Raw genomic sequence first — 15,954 nt, 5'->3', positions numbered from 1 at the left:
TCTTTATTTAAGCCACTTTAAATTCCATTGTCTGTTACCTGCAGTTAAAAATACCCTAACAGAGAAAGCTTAAAATTTTTGCAATATCTAGTATAGGTAAAAAATAATCATCCCTTAAAACCCTGAAATTCTACTTCTAGATATATTCGCCAAGAGAAACTCACACATGTGGAATAGGAGATACGTAAAAGAATGTTCCTTGCAGTCTTATTTGTACAGGAGACAACTAAATACAGTTTTGCAGTTAATGAATAAATTAATATTAAAGTAAGTAATTATTGCTATTAATTATAACAGATGAGTAATTATTAATTCTAACATATTTATAATCCCTTTTCTGTTCTTCCTGGAATAAGGCTGCCACTATTATGAGACCAAGGCAACCCACTATAAAGCAACAAGTTGGAAGAAACAGGGGTCGCTGACTATGTCGAGGACCATACTCACCCTGGACCCCCTATTTGGACTTTTAAACAAGTGACAAATCAACATCCATATTGTTTAAGCCACTCGCATTTTGAATTTTTGAAGAGTCACAGCTAACACTAATTTTAATTAGACAAATATGACAACATAAACTGGAAAATACCATCAAATTGATGATAGTAGATGCCTATGGATAAAGAAAGAGGTAAGTGGATGAGAGCGGAAAGTAATTAATAATATTTCAACTTTATTATAATATTATATCCCATTTTTAATGAAGAAGCTAAAGCAAAAATATTAAAATGTTAATCTTTGTTAATTCTGGGTGGTGCATTGTTGTTGTATTAGTCTCAGTACTTCCCTGTTTGTCTTCTAAACAAAAAAAGAAATGGATCACACAGAAAAAGTTTAGCCAAAAAGGAGAAATTAAGGAACAAGAAAAAGAAGAAAGAAAAAGAAAACGCCCTTTCCCAAAACAAGAAAATGTGCTCCTTCTATAAATACAAATTAAATCAATATTAACATACAATGTATCTCCTATTAAGTTAAAGATGAACACTACTCAATGTTACTAAAGAGGCAGAGATTAGGAGGGTGCATATATCCTTTCTTGAGGGCAGTCTTGTAATTACAGTAAATTCATTGAAAGAGTGTCATCTCTATAAACCATAAGTTTTACCTCAAAGAAGTTATCCTAATAAATATACATAATAAGCATAAAGATTTAGTTAGGAGTATTTTTTTCTTTTTTAAATATGGAATGCTTCACGAATTTGCGTGTCATCCTTGTGCAGGGGCCATGCTAATCTTCTCTGTATCATTCCAATTTTAGTCTATGTGTTGCTGAAGCAAGAGGAGTATTTTTATAATTTGCTCACAATCTTGAAAAACTGGAAAGCACACAAACACCCAGGTAGAGAGGCTAGTTATGTAGGTCACTGTGCAAAGTCATAAAACACGTAAGTTAGACACACCAAAAACAAAACAAAAACTATAATATCTCTGAAGAATATTGATGCAAAACCTCACCAAAATACTAGCAAACTGCATTCAACAACATATTTGAAAAGATCATTCATTATGACAAAGTGGGGTTTATCCCTGTGATGTAAGGATGGTTCAACATATGCAAATCAATTAGTGTGATATATCATATATACAGAACAAAAGACAAAAACTATCTGATCATTTCAATTGATGCTGAAAAAACATTCAATAAAGTTCAACATCCTTTCATGATAAAAACCCTCAAGTAACTGGATATATAACAAATGAACCTCAACATAACAGCCATATATGACAGACCCACAGCTAGTATCACACTGAATGAGGAAAGCCTTTCCTCTTAGATCTGTGACATGACAAGGATGCCCACTCTCACCACTGTTATTCAACATAGTACTGAAAGTCCTAGCTAGAGCAATAAGACAGGAGAAAGAAATACAGGGCATCCAAATTGGAAAGGAAGAAGACAAAGATTCCTTATTTGCAGATGATATGATCTTATGTTTTGAAAAACATAAATATTTTACCAAGAACTATTAGAACTGATAAACAAATTCAGTAAAGTTGCAGGACACAAAATCAACATGCAGAACTCAGTAGCATTTCTATATGCCAACAGTGAAAAACCTGAAAAGAAAATTTAAAAAAGAAATCCCATTTACAATAGCCACAAATAAAATTAAATACCTAGGAATTAACCAAAGAAGTGAAAGATCCGTACAATTAAAAATATAAAACACTGATACAAGAAATTGAAGAGCACATACAAAAATTGAAAGATATTGCATGTTCATGGAGTGAAATAATCAATATTATTAAAATATCCATACCACCCAGAGCAATCTATAGATTCAATGCAATCTCTATCAAAGCATCAATGACAGTCTTCACAGAAATAAAAAAAAATTATGTGGAACCAAAATTAAAAAAAAAAAAAACAGAATAGCCAAAGCCACCCTGAGTAAAAAGAAAAGTACTTGAAGGAACCACATTACCTGACTTCAGATTACACTATGGAATTACAACAACCAAAACAGCATGGCACTGGCATAAAAACAGACACATAGCTCAATGGAACAGAATAGAGAACGCAGAAACAAATCCACACACCTACAGTGAACTCATTTTTGACAAAGGTGCCAAGAACATACCTTGGGGAAAAGACAGTCTCTTCAATAATTTGTCCTGGGAAAACTGAATATCCATATGCAGAAGAATTAAACTTGATCCCTCTCTCTCGCCTTACACAAAAATCAAATCAAAATGGATTGAAGATTGAAATTTAAGACCTCAAGCTATGAGGAAACTCATAGGGGAAACTCTTCAGGACATAGGTCTGGTCATAGATTTCTTGAGTAATACCCCACAAGCACAGGCAACCAAAGCAAAAATGGGCAAATGGGATCACATCAAGTTAAAAAGTTTCTGCACAGCAAGGGAAATAATCAACAAAGTGAAGAGAAAACCCACAGAAACACAGAAGATATCTGTAAACTACACATCTGACAAGGGATTAATAACCAGAATATACATGGAGCTCAAGAAACTCTGTAGGAAAAAAAAATATTAATCCAACCAAAAAATAGGCTAAACAGTTGAATAGACATTTCTCAAAAGAAGACATACAAATAGCAAACAGGTGTAGGAAAAAGTGGTCAACACCACTAATCATCAGGTAAATGCAAAGCAAAACAACAAAGAGATATCATCTCACCCCAGTTAAAATAGCTTTTATCCAAAAGACAGGCAATAACAAATGCTGGCGAGGGTGTGGAGAAAAGGGAACCATTGTACACTGTTGGTGGGAATGTAAATTAGTACAACCACTATGGAGAACAGTTCTGAGGTTCCTCAAAAAACTAGAAATACATCTTTCACATGACCCATCAATCCCACTGCTGGGTATATACCCAAAAGAAAGGAAATCAGTATATTGAAGAAATATTTGCACTCTCATGTTTGTTCCAGAACTGTTCACAACAACCAAGATTTGGAAGCAACCTAGGAGTTCATCAGCAGATAAACGGATAAAGAAAATATGGTACTTATATACAATGGAGTACTATTCAACCAAAAAAAATTAGAAAGAATAAGATGGGCGGGCACGGTGGCTCATGCCTGTAATCCCAGCACTTTGGGAGGCTGAGGTGGGTGGATCACCTGAGGTCAGGAGTTCAAGACCAGCCTGACCAACATGGTGAAACCCCGTCTCTACTAAAATACAAAAAATTAGCCAGGCACAGTGGCGCATGCCTATAGCCCCAGTTACTTGGGAAGCTGAGGTAGGTGAATAACACTGCACTCCAGCTTGGGCAACAAGAGTGAAACTCTGTTTCAAAAAAAAAGAATAAGATTCTGCCATTTGCAACAACATGGATGGAAGTCGAGGTCATTATATTACATGAAATAAGCCAGGCACAGAAAGACAAACATTACATGTTCTCACTTATTTGTGGGATTTCAAAATCAAAACGATGGAATTCATGTACACAGAGAATAAAAGAATGGTTACCAGGGTCTGGGAAGATTACTCAGGAGGCAGTGGGGAGGTGGGTGGAGATGGTTAATAGGTACAAAAAGTCTATATATATATATATATGCACGCATATATAAAATAAGAAAAATACCTCATATTTGATAGCATAACAGGGTGACTATAGCCAATAATAATTTAATTGTACATTTTAAAATAACTAAAAGAGTATAACTGAACAATAACACAAAGGATAAATGCTTGAAGGAATGGGTACCCCATTTTCCATGATGTGATTATTACACATTGCATTATTGTATTAAAATATCTCATGTACCCCATAAATATATATACCTGGTGTGTATCCACAAAAATTAAAAATAAAAAACAAGTTAAAACAAGTATACTATTTTCCTAATTTGTTAAAAAAAAAAAAAAAGTGTGTATACAGGTACAAATTGTAAACGTTTGAAAGGCTTTATACCACCCAATGTTAATACTAGATAGTGGGAATTCAGATTATTTTTATTTTCCATTTATTTATTTGTTTATTTATTTATTTAGAGACAGGGTCTCATTCTGTTGCCCAGGCTGGAATATAGTGGGGTGATCATGGTCCACTGTAACCTCCACCTCCTAGGCTCAAGTAATCCTCCCACCTCAGCCTCCCAAGTATCTGGGACCACAGGCATGCACCACCATGCTCAGCTAATTCTTGTATTTTTTATAGAGATGGGGCTTCATCATGTTGCCCAAGCAAGTCTCGAATGCCTAGGCTCAAGTGATCTGCCTGCCTCAGACTCCCAAAGTGCTGTTAATTGAAACAAGTCTGATGGAAATGGACAGTAGTGGTCAATTCATGTCTTATAGTTAAAAAATGCATATATGGTTCCTGATAGTATAATATTCCAAGTCATAAATATTCATTTATTTTTTAATGAATCTGTAAGCATCACATATTAAAGATACTGAGGAGAAAAAATAGAATTAGGGTACATTCCACCAAAAATCATTCCTTGAGATAACAGGACAACTGGTGGTTTTCCTAAACTGATAAGTGAAGAAATTCATTTTTTTGTCTACTAATAAAAGATGTTGTTCATAAAGGACAAGTCGAAGGGAGTAATAAGGTTCAGAAGAGCCAAATGAAAATAGAAATCCCTATTAGGATTCTGGCACATTATTTAGTAGATAATACATCCTGAACTGGTAAACCTTCCTTCTTAATATTTTCTTTCATGTACATTCTGATACAAATTACCATGAACCCTTAATGTCACAGAATTTTTATTGCATGTTCTAATACCTATACATTTTTTCTTTTCTTTTTTTTTTTTTTTCTTTTTTTTTTTTTTTTTTTTGAGACGGAGTCTTGCTCTGACACCTAGGCCAGAGCGCAGTGGCGCAATCTCAGCTTACTGCAACGTCCGCCTCCTGGGCTCAAGTGATTCTCCTGCCTCAGCCTCCCAAGTAGCTGGGACTACAGGTGTACACGACCACACCCAGCTAACTTTTTGTATTTTTAGTAGAGACAGGGACAGGGTTTCACCATGATGGCCAGACTGGTCTCAAACTCCTGACCTCAGATGATCCATGTGCCTCAGCCTCCCAAAGTGCTGGGATTACAGGTGTGAGCCACCAAGCTCAGCTTATACCTATACATTTGTTCTGGTTTCATATCTTGGATGACTCTGTTGCCTCCACTGACATGGCAATATTAGGCTAGATGTTAACCTGGATACACACCAGAAGTCCCTGAAAGCTGCCCCATATTCCTAATGGATATGTGGGTGATCTGGCTGGGACATGTTGGCCCCATGTTCTATATCCTTGTTTTAATAGCCAAGGCTTAGTTCTAGCTCTCTTGTCAAGGGTCAGTTTTCATTCTCCTAAAGGAAATGGTAGAGGAGACCCTTTCTTAGCCAAGGAATTGCATTTTTGAATGCAGAACAGATAATGACTTGGGAATCCCATGGATTTTCCTGTAAACTTAAAACTGGCAGCTTTTGGAAAGCCTCATCTCTCTTCCCTGGAAGAGCATAAGATGGAAATCAGCAGGATTAGGTCACATTCCAGACTAGTAACACATCTCCATATTTATGTACCCTTACCATCCTGTACAATCAGATTTTACTGTATTTTAGTCTATATTTAGCTGTCCACTACTCTTTTCATGCTATTATCATTATTAGAATACTGGTCTCATTACATCGATATTATTATTTAGTCCTCATCTATGTACTTTCTTCTTCATAACTGGCCTCTATAATTCAGCAATTTCCTCTATCCATCCCCAAAACTCACTACGAATATGGGTGACCTCTCATATGTACATTATGAATGTTCCTAGAGAATTTCCTGTCTTCCTTGCTTGCACTTACCACCATAGTAACTGATAGAGTCCAAAATCTACCTACTAACTAGGACTCTTTTCACCTCAAATTAACATGCTCTTGCTATCTTAGCACCTCTGATTCTCTCCTTACTATCTCTTCAAAAACTTTTCCTCTTTAGCTGCTTTCAGTCTCATTTCAAATACGTTTTGTAATCTAGAGCACATTGGTAAATTGTTGCTGACCTTCTCACCCATAGGCCACAGAAAAGTTCCTTTGCCATTCCTTTGAGATTGCTCAAGAAACTATATATCTATGTCATAAGATGGTTTTGTCCAACGTATAATCTATGTACAAGTGGACAGATCAGCTCGGGAAAGTTAGTTATAAAGTCTTTGAAAAACAGAGAATATAGTAAAAGAGATCAGACTTATGAGGCACACCTTGCTATTCAATAAGCATTTGTTGAAAAACTGACCAAGGGAAGACACGTGGCACACAAGGCATCAGACTAGGGGTCTTCTTAGAGTACCAGTTCTACCTTCTCCTTCTTACTCCTTTTGTTCTGTCTGAGTTTCTACTAAACACTCTCAAAGCAACCGATTACTTAGACATCACCACCCATTCCTCCTAATTAGCAAATTCTGAGACTTAGATGATAGAAAAATCAATCTAAACAAAACAAAGAGAATGCTAGTAAGTTGGATAAAGTGCTTTAAAAAATTGTAACCTGTCTGAGCCTGAATACCATGTTTTTTGTTAGAATACACATTAATAGGTACGTGAACGAGCATCTGCTATACAATTACTAGAAATCAGCTATATTAGAATGGAGATGGTAATATCTGTTCTTTGTTCAGGGACTCTTCCTTAAGCAGAATCAGATAATGTAGGAGCAAAGAAGCCAAGGGAAAAGAAAGTTTCAGAACACAATTGATATAGAATGTGAGCTACACAGGAAGTCTACAGAACATAAGGCAAACAAAACAAAAACACTACACTCATACATCTTGTAGTGTTTTTGTTTTTGCTACTCATATGGATACTGATTAAAAATTTATCTTTTTTTCCCAAATATATTTGGGATCATTATTATTTTTGTGATAAAGTTAGATTACTTTAAACTTCAAACTTCAAGAAAATGCAAGCCTGATTTTCACAAGGGAATTGCTGTCTTACTTTTTTTTTTTTTTTTTTTTGAGACAGAATCTCGCTCTGTCGCCCAGGCTGGAGTGCGCCCAGGCTGGAGTGCCTCCAGGCTGGAGTGCGTCCAGGCTGGAGTGCAGTGGTGCAATCTCAGCTCAGTGCAAGCTCCGCCGCCTGGGTTCACGCCATTCTCCTGCCTCAGCCTCCCGAGTAGCTGGGACTACAGGCACCCACCACCACGCCTGGTTAATTTTTTTGTATTTTTAGTAGTATTTTTTGTATTTTTATTTTCACCGTATTAGCCAGGATGGTCTCAGTCTCCTGACCTCGTGATCTGCCCGTCTTGGCCTCCCAAAGTGCTACGATTACAGGGGTGAGCCACGGCACCCAGCCTGCTCTCTTCCTTTCTAAAGTTATTTCCTTCCTACTATCACAACTCTCAGTAATGAACAACTTGTTGTCCTTATAGAAAAATCATTTCAGGCCAGGTGTGGTGGCTGTCACCTGTAATCCCAGCACTTTGGGAGGCCAAGGCAGGCAGATCACCTGACATCAGCAGTTCGAGACCAGTCTGGCCAATATGGCAAAACCCATCTCTACTAAAAATACAAGAAGTATCCAGGCGTGGTGGTGCATGCCTGTAGTCCCAGCTACTCCAGCCTGGGCTGGATAGAGCGAGACTCCATCGGAAAACAAAAACAAAAAACTTCAAATAAAAATAACCAAGAAAACAAGATATAAATATGATCTAAAAGTTCCTTATAATTACCTAAATAATGTATTGTACTTTCTATCAGAAAAATACTTCTCCCTTTATCAGAAGGCTATTTATACTCTGTTAAAACACTTTATACTGAAAACACATAGGATATAATTGTCTGTAACTTCTCCCAGATATAAGCTAGAAAGATTTGCTTGTAAGGAAAAAATAATAGCAACAATGACAATAATACTAGTGATAATTGTATTTAATTCATATATAAAATATAGGTAAAGCCATTTAACTAATATTTTACTGCACTTAAAATTCTAGACAAAGCATAATTCAGGCAAATGTTTTAAAAATACATGAATCCTACTTTCAAAAAAGTTGAGCTACTTGAAACCACTGTAAAACTAGGATTTTGGGCAGCAAACCTTTGACATTTATATTTTGCTTGTCCTTTCCTAGTCTTTGGTCAGTCAACATCCTTTGTTCTTTGTTAATAAACTATGATCTGATAAGCTTATTTCTGACTTGCATTGGGGAAGAAAGGGAGGACAGGATTACACGTGAGCGCTTCAGAGCGACAAGTCTGTTCCCTGGGCCACTGAAGAAAACAAAGAGGGGTTACATCCAAAGCTGCTCACACAGTTGTGTGTTGCTTCTATGCAAACATGAGAATTAAACAACTACCAAAAAGCTCCTCGAATTTCTCCAAACAAAAATTAATAACTTTAAAAAGTGACACATTTTTAATTCTTTTTCAAGTCTACCTTCAATTTTTAAAACAACTTTGAATACAAGAATGAAAGCTCATTAAACTATAAATACATTTTGGCAATATTTATGTACTTTAAATAAACTTGTTAAGTCTAGATCTTAATTTTTAAACACACATAAGAAACTTAGTAAAGTATTTGTGAATTTCCAGCATGAATACACTGCAAATGTCAAACAAAACAAAAACCAAACAAAACTTAACTAGTGAAAAAAGTATAAAGTTTTTAAATTCCTCAAATTTGAGGTTAATCATTTACAGAATAAACTAAGTGAGTCTAGTTAATATATAACATATTTGTCATAAATCATGCTTAGAAAATTTAAGTACCTTTATATTTTACAGGAAATTTCCCAATGGTAAATGTGACTTAATTTTTAACTTATTTTATTTGGAATAGATTGTAAAACATCTACATAATCCGAATTTAATCAACTGATACTTGATCTCCCAAAATCTTGCAAATAATAAGTTCATACCAGTTCCCAAGAGGCAATAAATGCTAATTGTAGTAAATCTGCTTCCTGCAGACAGTGCCAATGAAGGGCAGTTTCCAGAATCATTAATAAACAGATAAAATAGAAAATAGTCTTTGACTATACTTTAAACATGTTTCTTTCAACATTAAGCACATTAATGTACCCAAGTAGTCTAGACTGCAGAGAAATTTCAAAGAGATAATCTCCAATACAAGGAGAACTACAGAGCCAGTTTCCAGGGGAAAAAAAAAAAAATCTGACAATTTCAGAAAATCTTCCTTTCAGAAAGTCTATTTGTGTATCTAAAATTAGCACCAAAACTCCAGAAATAGTGAAACAATAAGATGGTTTCAAAATGATGACCCCTTTTGTCCAAACTGACAACAGTAGCTGGCTATGCAGAGAAAATCACGTGCTTCAGGGCAATCCACTTGTATCATATCTTGTTGATCCACATCTCAATAATCAGACACATATTGATCTGCTCCTATTAACTGTTAGTCATTCCTCCAAAGCTGTATTTTATACTAATCATTGCCAAAGATAAGGAATTTGTCCTTTGATTTGTAATTAATTCTCAGAACCAGCGTGAGATACTGTTATCTCAAAGTCTAGCATCCAGGAGCTAAGGCAGAAGCATTTCTCAAATTGTTTCATTCCCAAAGATAAACTGTTAAAGCACACAGTTCAATTTAACATTAGTGAATTGTTTCTTTTGAACTGATCCTAGCCCTACTCATCACTATGAAGATTAAAAGCAACTATCCCCAGGTTTCAACTCAGTCTTGGTATGTGCTTTCTCAGATTTAGTAGTGAACTATTACATCCACCACTTTATTTGAAGTCCATAATAGGAAATTAGGTGGGTCCCACATCCCTGTCTTCATAAATAAGGGAACTAAGGCTCAAAGAGCTCCAGTTATTTTCCCAGGGCCACATAGAAAGTATCATATAGAAATGATTGACTCAATCTGCTTGCTCCAAGTTTCTGATTTTTTCAAGAATCATTTTAAGTCTTTTTTTTTTTTTTAACATTTTAAAACAAGTGAAGGGGGCAGGGCACTGGGGAGTGGAAAGGGGTCAAGGACACAGCTTTGACCTATATCACCTGGAGTTGTATATGCTCTATCTGCATGGCCATATATGGAGGTGCTGAAGAGGGAAGAAAGTAGGGATCAGCAGGCTTCTAGTTTTGCACCAGCTCCTGTCACACCCCCTCACTTTGGCTAGGTACTAGCCTGTTCTGAACCACAATTCCTCCTTTCTTTCCTGGGAGGCCAAGGAGGTGCTTTTTCTCAGTTGTGATTTTTAATTGCCTTTCTCCCAGTCCCCAAAGTGTGACAGTCTATCTTGAGTGTTGGGGAAAAGAAGAGTGTACCAGAGGGTGGGCAAGCAGGCAGGCAGGCAGGGAAATAACCACTCTGATTTTGCTTTGATATCTGTTTCAAGTCCTGTAATGACAGATCTCATTCCAGTGCAGAATGTTTTGGAAATACAGTTAAAAGGGTTATGTGATTGTTTTTAAGTACATTTTAAGTATTGACTAATAAAAGGCAAATATCAGAACAAAAGAACAGTTTAATACAGCATTTTAAAAATCTTTTGGTATTCTAAGGCATCCATGACCTGCTAAAATCTAATTATTTCTCCAATACCCTTTGGAATTGTTCAGGAAGATGTGGTATAGTGTCTAACTAGTACATTAAGCATCTGGCCTGACTTCACAGAATTACAGATAGCTGAATGTGCACTCTCTATATATTTTATTAACATCCTATAGGCTTATGCTAAGATGTAATACTGATGTGCCCTGACATGCATCACTACCTGTTGACAGAAAAATCTGGGCTAGACTTGAGAGGGTCTACAAATAGAGTATCTTTTAAAGATGTTTTGGCAATTTTAACGGAAACTCTGGCTTAAGAAAAAAAAGACAAAGAGAAAAAGAGCAGTTTCAAGTTTATAAATGTATAAAATATGCCCAAGTTTCAGCATGCTAAAATCTCTGAAAATGAGCTGATCCTTAGCATTCACTCCTTCCTTCTCAGCCTAAGAGTACCCTTTTTCCTTTGGGTCATGCCCTGTCCTCCATTCTCAGTTGTGTGTCTGAGTAAGGCTGGGCTTATCTGCAGCTCCTGCAGTGGGCTTAAGCTCACCAGCATATCTCCCCACCCCATGTAATAGGTTCAGGAATGAACCTATGATCAAATTTAACCAAATGAGAAACACTGACCCCCAGGGCTCTGTGCAGGGGCTTTTGGAGGACGTGTCTCTCCCTTGAACACTGTGTTACGGGAATGTGATATGTGGAACTGTTATTGCCTAAGAGGAAATCCCAGAGCTGCCAAATGTCCACTGTATATAGCCTGAGGAGGCTGCCAGCAATGAGAAAGGCAGGACAGAGACCCAGAGAGAAACTGTATTCTTATTGACATATTTTAAGCCACCGTATCAAGCTTTACCTGAAGTTGTACTATACATTTTAACTTCTCAGTCACATGAACCAATGGATTCCAATTGTTGATTTTGCAGGTAAGGCTTAGCTCTTCAATGACTTGCAACCAAAAGAATCTTAACTGATAACAGTCCAAGACATTTAATATATCAAAAGTATGAACTATTTTTTCTTTTCTTTTCTTTTCTTTTTGAGATAGAGTTTCACTCGTATTGCCCAAGTTGGAGTGCAATGGTACAATTTCAGCTCACCGCAACCTCCACCTCCTGGGTTCAAGTGATTCTCTTGCCTCAGCCTCCCAAGTAGCTGGGATTACAGGCACATGCCACCATGCCCAGCTAACTTTTTGTATTTTTACTAGAAACGGGGTTTCACCACGGTAACCAGGCTGGTCTCAAACTCCTGACCTCAGGTGATCCTCCCTCCTCGGCCTCCCAAAGTGCTCCCAAAGTGGCATGAGCCACTGTGCCCGGCCAAACTGTGTTTTCTTTACACAATTTTGAAGATTTTATTCTCATGGAGAATGCTGAGGGAAAGGAAAATCATGAAGAATGTTTCTTAGACTTATAAGAACCTTAATATCTTCTAAGATTAAATCTCAGAACTTCATAGTTGGAGGTAGTTTGGGGATCATCTAGTTCTACTAGTTTCTTTTACAGAGGGAGTCAATAAATATGTATATGATGAATGAATGAATGAATGTGTGAAGACTGAATGAATGAATGGGTGAATGAGGTAGCTTAACTCTAGACAGACCTGAATTATACTGTTCCATGAAATGACTGTATATTTTAGTCAGTTTCAGCTGGTAGTTGGTAACTAAAAGACAGATGAGGCTTCTGTGTGTATGTTGTTTTTTCTTTTTTTAAATCTGGATATACAAGTAAATGGGAGAACCTGGGAAACCGAATTCCAAATCTAATCTCCTTTCTTGTCCACTAGGGAACATCTCACATCTTCTCACAAAAACAAAGAACACCACAAAGTCCTTTGAGATGACAAGTTCAGATAGTCCTAGAATTTTAAAACTGGGATATGTTATTGAAGTTCATTTCCAAACCAGTTGCTTTCAACCTGAAATGCATTTTCTCATGTACAATGTTAGATTCACAGGCTAGCCAACAAAACAGAACAAAATGCAAACTAGCAAACACATTTTCAACACAAAATATCTACTAGAACCCAACTAAGTGTTAAGTTCTTGGAACATGAGGTCATGAGATGTGTAAGTACAAGAGAAAAAAAAATCAATAAAATGCTCTCCTATTCCTCTTTTTCACTTCCATTTACTAGCTATAAAATTACTTCAAAGGGAAATTTGAAAAATTTAAAAAATCTGTTATTGACCCTGTACTACCGCCCTTTGTGCATTCTTCTCCCATTCTTAGTGTCCTTTTTGTTCCAGGTGCTTGGATGCCCCCCATCTTAAATAATGACAGCTATCATTTTATTGAGCACTTACTGTGAGTCAGGCACTGAGCTAATACTCAAAGAGATGAAGTAATTTGTCTACAGTCATGTGGCAAAGCCAACATGGAGCCCAGCTGCGCTAGTCTCTAAAGCCCATGTTCTTAAACTACCCAGGTCTACTACACTGGTTGTCCTCCATCCTGAGCCAAGTCCTTCCTACTGTGAGAATCCACCTCCTCCCTTCCTATTACAGCCTAAAGGACTTCATGCTAAAGACTGCCAGCATCCCGTCCCCTTCAAACAAAACAGTCATCCCCTTATTGTAGCCAATGTGCCTTAGAAAACAAAAGAGGAGAGCAATCTGAAGTAACTCATGATAACCTCATGTTTCCAGAGGTTGTACACACTATTTCAAAGGGGGTACCTATTATTATAAGTTCACCTCCAACTAGTAGCATTTCAGGTAGCTGATAAAAGTGGGAAGTGAAACAACATGTAGGCAGCAAAAGAGTATATATTTTGGGACAGCATAGGAGGCCAGAGCTAGGCACGGGGCTCACGCCTGTAATCCTAGCACTTTGGGAGCCCAAGGTGGGTGGATCACGAGGTCAGGAGTTCAAGAGCAGCCTGGCCAACATGGTGAAACCCCGTCTCTACTAAAAATACAAAAATTAGCTGGGCGTGGTGATGCATGCCTGTAATCCTAGCTACTCAGGAAGCTGAGGCAAGAGAACTGCTTGAACCCAGGAGATGGAGGCTGCAGTGAGCCAAGATCGCGCCACGTGCTCCAGCTTAGGTGACAGAGAGAGACTCTGTCTCAAGAAAAAAAAAAGAGAGAAAAAGAATAGGAGGCCAGAGATTCTAAGAGTTTGCCTCCAAAGTCAGTACTCCAGTATAGAATATGTTTTCACAATTTCTTTTCTTTTCCTACATTTTAATCTATAGCTTAAAAGGGGAAAAGAAAGCAACAATAAATAATTGGCATTTAATAAATCCTTGCTGCCTTTATTTGTCATGTGACGAAACCAAAGCCTAGGGCAATAAATATGAAGTCATATAACAAATGGCAGTCCAGGGAAGGGAAACCTCCGAACTGCTAACTCCCAGGCCAGTACAATTTATTTTTGATACCTATAACCCAAATCACCAATTGATCTTTCTTTTCTGCTTAAGCTCTGCCTGAATGAAGACAAAACTTATTAAATATGGATATAAACCCACAGGAATTTGACCAGGCAAAAATTTCCTTTTTTAAATAGAACCAACTCCCATCTGAAAATGGCTTCTAGAAAGAATTATTTCATAAAATAATTTAATCCATGTGTTTCACAGTAACAGAAAAGAGTCCACCCTTTTTAAAGAGATTATCTGTTATAATACCACCTCCCTTTCCTCCCAAAATTCAGCAGCTGCATATCAGTTTAATTGTACTACCTAGCAGTTCAAAGAAATTGGCTTTTCAATGGACATTAGAATCTAAAACTCCTAGATTTAATGGGTCTGTCCTCTGAGGCCCACAAAAGTGCAATCATAGAACAATAGGGTCAATACATTTCTTATCAAGGGTTCACCTACTTTGATATCAACCATTCTTGGAAGGGAACTCAGAAGGTCAAACTGTTATCAAACAAACATATAAATAGATAAACTAAATGAAGTTAATGAAGAGACCATAATCAAATACTCCTGGGAAAGACTATTAGCTGGCCTTCTTCAGAAATAAATGTGCAGGGAAAAATTGAGAAAGGACAAAGGAGAAAGTCATGCACTTCTAAGAATAGAGCAAATAAAGATATTAGTTTAAGGAGATGGTCCTCCAGGTAAATATAACAGCTAAGTTCTTACCAGCAACATGAACATGTGAAATACACTTATTTGATGGAAAACTTATGGGCACAAAGCAATTATTGACCAAATAGCAGAAACCAGTCTACAAAAATCATAATTAAAAATAAAAGTATAACTCTGTTAATTAGACATAGAAATTTATAATATCCATGTCTTACAACTGTCCAGTGTTTATTCATGTACCTAAATTAAAATAAAATAATTTCAATTCAGGCAAACCACCCTGAAAGATATTTTTCTTAAGATGTTTATATCTAAACCCATGTTCAGATCAGCGAAAACATTTAGAAAGGAAAATATTCTATTTAATTTTTAAAAAACATTTTATTGGGGATTGTTAAATATAAATAATCCATTTTAAATAATATAAACATGTAGTAGAAGTACATAAAACATACTTTCATTTTCTAAAACACAGAGAACAGTAACTTCTTCACCTCCAAAAGAATAGACCATTTATTACCATTTAAAAAAATCATTTGGCATTCCTATTGCCCTTCGCACAACTAAATGAATCAGTGACGTGTATATATATGTATATGTATATATATACACACACACACATATATACACACACACATACACACACACACACACACACACACATATATATATATTTTTGGAGGCAGAGTTTTGCTCTTGTTGCCCAGGCTGGAGTGCAATGGTGCAATCTTGGCTCACTGCAACCTCTGCCTCCTGGGTTCAAGTGATTCTCCTGCTTCAGCCTTCCAAGTAGCTGGGATTACAGGCACCCACCACCACGTCCAGCTAATTTTTTCTCCATGTTGGTCAGGCTGGTCTTGAACTCCTGACCTCAGGTGATCCGCCAACCTTGGCCTCCCAAAGCGCTGGAATTATAGGCGTCAGCCACCGCAACAACCCTGATGTATATATTTGA

The 15,954-nt window shown here is 36.8% G+C and overlaps 1 protein-coding gene and 1 non-coding gene across 16 annotated transcripts in view; both read right to left on the bottom strand.

Annotated features, from left to right (window-relative positions):
• Positions 1-15,954, bottom strand: part of LOC105481485 (mono-ADP ribosylhydrolase 2) — a 2,105,812-nt gene that overhangs the window by 1,704,016 nt on the left and 385,842 nt on the right. The window lies entirely within an intron of this gene.
• Positions 1,176-1,278, bottom strand: LOC112426626 (U6 spliceosomal RNA). The gene has a single exon (XR_003018000.1). It is a non-coding gene; the product is annotated as a U6 spliceosomal RNA (small nuclear RNA).

The sequence above is a fragment of the Macaca nemestrina genome, chromosome 15, assembly GCF_043159975.1.
Source record: "Macaca nemestrina isolate mMacNem1 chromosome 15, mMacNem.hap1, whole genome shotgun sequence".
In the NCBI taxonomy this organism is placed as follows: Eukaryota; Metazoa; Chordata; class Mammalia; order Primates; family Cercopithecidae; genus Macaca; species Macaca nemestrina.
Note: the sequence above shows the minus strand (reverse complement) of the source record. Positions and strands in the feature narration are given on the sequence as shown.